Below are 3,135 nucleotides of genomic sequence, written 5' to 3' on the forward strand. Positions count from 1 at the left end.
TGCACGCACATGAACACACGCATGAACGCACGTGCACACACACACACACACACTTGCACACACACACGCACACCCACCCACACGGACACATGCACATTTGCACACATCCACACACACATGCACGCACGCGCACACGCACATCCACCCACACGGGCACATGTGCAGTCACAGACACGCACACCCACACACCCACATGGGCACACGCACACTCTCACACGCACACACAAGCATACGCACACACACACAAGCACATGCACATGCACACACACGAACACACGCATGAACGCACGCACACATTCACACATGCACACACACATCTACACACACATGCACACATGCACACACGCACACGCACATACACACGCACATCAATCCACACGGGCAAACGCGCACTCGCACATATGCACACACACACGCACACACGTACATATGCACAAAGATGTGAAAATGAATTAAATTTAAAAAACAATTACATTAATTGTGTTTAGAATGACTTTTAAACTATATTCATTTAACTTAATAACATTAATTAAATTATAATTTCTATTAATATTGATTTAAGAGTGTCATTAGTGTAATTATATCAATATAATGCGATTTTATCCAATTTTACCAACAAAAACAAGTCAAATATGGACTAGTAAATCCACACTCTTTGTCATAAGAGATATAATAACGTTTTTATAGGTCATTTTAAAAAATGACAAAACAACTTTTTCTTTTGAATTTTAGCAAATACCATTTTTTATCTGAAAAAGATACATCAACCCATAATAACACTACAACAAATCTGGGTTGTAGTGTCAGGTGAAAAAAATGAAAAATTGTCTTTATTGTCGTTTTTGAAAAGGTGGATCAAACCGACATTAATGATAAGGGTTTAATGTCGTTTTTAAATCGACATTAATGATCAGCCAGTTTTATTTTTTTTTAATTTTTTGTATTTTGTAAAAACTGACATTAATGACCCCCTATTTTTAATTTCTTTTTAAAAAATTGTTAGGTTTTAAAAACTAAATTTTTCCTCTCTTTCTTACTCTACTCTTTCCCTATCAATTTTTCTTTTCTTTCTCTCTAAGTTGGTTTCTAATTTTCTTCTCTTCTCAATCTGTGACCCTAGATCGCGAACGGCAACCAATCTTCATCGTGCTTCCGCCGCAAAAATCCTTGGGTTTCTTCATTTGATTGTTAACTTGTGACTGCTAGGTAGCATTATTGATTATTAATTGTCTTTATTTTTTCAAATGTGCAGCCTTATTCATACTATCTTTTGTTAGCAAAATGAAAGAAGAGAAGGCATAGAAATGAGCTTGGTAACTAGCATTCTGTGGGTGGATTTGCCAAAATGGAAAATGTAGAGTAAGTAATTTTGGTATAGCTATTTGGAGTGTTATGTGAAGCACAATATCTTCATAATGTGATGCGTTTTGGTTTTCGATTGAGATCAATCTTGGTAATTAATTGTTTTGAATTGTGTTTTATTTTATCTTTTAGTAGTAAATGTTTTTTTTTCTTTAGTTTAGTTTGAGTATTAGTCTGTTTTGATATATTTGTAGGTTGCATCTATTTATCCATATATTTATCTTTGATCAATACCTAGCTAGTGGAGTCTCTTCTTTTTATGGGCTTCCTTATATTCCATGTTCTTTTACTATATATTTGAGATTTTCACCTTCCATAAATGAAATAAATTAACTATTTTCATTTGAAAAGAAAAACGATCCAATAGGAGTTTGTAAGATTATTTATCATCTCCATTGTTTAACTTTATCTATAAAAACAATCTTGCTATTGATGGGTAAATTTATACAATTAAGAGTAAGAAGCCTATAGACTAGCATTGCTAAATTGAACATTCAAAATTTGCTTTGAAGTAAGAGTCGAGGAAGGTATAATTATTCTTTAGTTGTATTCCTCTTTTTCTTATAGATCTTTGAAGAACCAAATTAGGTTATTTTCTTCTTCTTAATGAGTTGTTTGATCAAAGCTTATTTTCTTCTTTATTTTTGCAGCACTTTTGGGTTGCCATTTCAATTGTCTTCTTTGTTGCTGCTACATTATTTACTCTACTGAAACTTTGTGGTAATTTTTAATTTTCCACATTTACATTGCAGTCTGTTTAGTTTGATTTTAAATAATATGTACTAATTTTGCAAATTCTAGATTTATTCTTCCCCAGGTTGTAAAGTATATTTTGGTCTTAGATAGCCAGCCAAGCTAAGCTAAGTAGATGGAAGCAATTGTTGAAGTTGAAGATTGTGAAAGCGTTTAAGATTTCTTATTTAAGTCTTGTATTAGGATCTAGTTTCATGTATTATTATAGAATGTATATACAAACGCAATATTAAGATTTCATTTTCTATATACAAATGTAAAGAAAAATATTGTAGTTCCTAAAATAATATTAATTTTATTGATTTGTTGGTGTGAGAAAAAAATATTTATTTACACGTATCTAATGTCAGTTTATAAAAAATGAACAATAATGCAATAATTATATATTTTTTTTGTAAAAATAGATCCAAAAACAAGACTTTAATGTCGGTTTAAAAACGATAACAAAGGCAAACCGACACTAAAGGTCAACAATAGCACCATAAAAAATGTCGGTTTTAAACCAACATCAATGACCATACCGACATTACTGATGCATTTGATATCGTTTTTAAACCGACATCAAAGCAAAAACGACATTAAAGGCCTTTAATAACGCTAGCATAGATGTCAGTTCCGAACTGACACCAAAGATCATTAATGTCGATTTTAAACCGATATTGAATGGCAAATTTCTTCTAGTGTAACCAAATTTATATAATTTGGGAATCAACATTTTAATAATTTTATTCAATCTTACTAACTTCAAAATAACCAAATTGAATTTGAATTTCAAAATAACAAAATTATAATTTAATAGTATTTGAGAATCTCAACGATAGATTTTGTATTAAAATAACCTTAATTGAATTTTAAAATTAAAAAATATCAACTTGTTCGATATCTTTATCTCAAAATAATATTAATGGCTTGAATATCAAGAAAACTAAATTATTATTTTAAAATTGAGAGAATCTCAACATTAAAAAATATCAACTTGTTCGCACACACGAACACACACCCACATGTAGGAACGCACAC

General features: G+C 31.1%; 1 long non-coding RNA gene across 1 annotated transcript; it reads left to right on the forward strand.

Annotated features, from left to right (window-relative positions):
* Positions 1–1,095: 1,095 nt before the first annotated feature.
* Positions 1,096–2,350, forward strand: LOC116405287. Its single transcript, XR_004218444.1, has 3 exons — positions 1,096–1,206; positions 2,013–2,082; positions 2,205–2,350. It is a non-coding gene; the product is annotated as an uncharacterized LOC116405287 (long non-coding RNA).
* Positions 2,351–3,135: the final 785 nt, after the last annotated feature.

The sequence above is a fragment of the Cucumis sativus genome, chromosome 7, assembly GCF_000004075.3.
Source record: "Cucumis sativus cultivar 9930 chromosome 7, Cucumber_9930_V3, whole genome shotgun sequence".
NCBI lineage: Eukaryota > Viridiplantae > Streptophyta > Magnoliopsida > Cucurbitales > Cucurbitaceae > Cucumis > Cucumis sativus.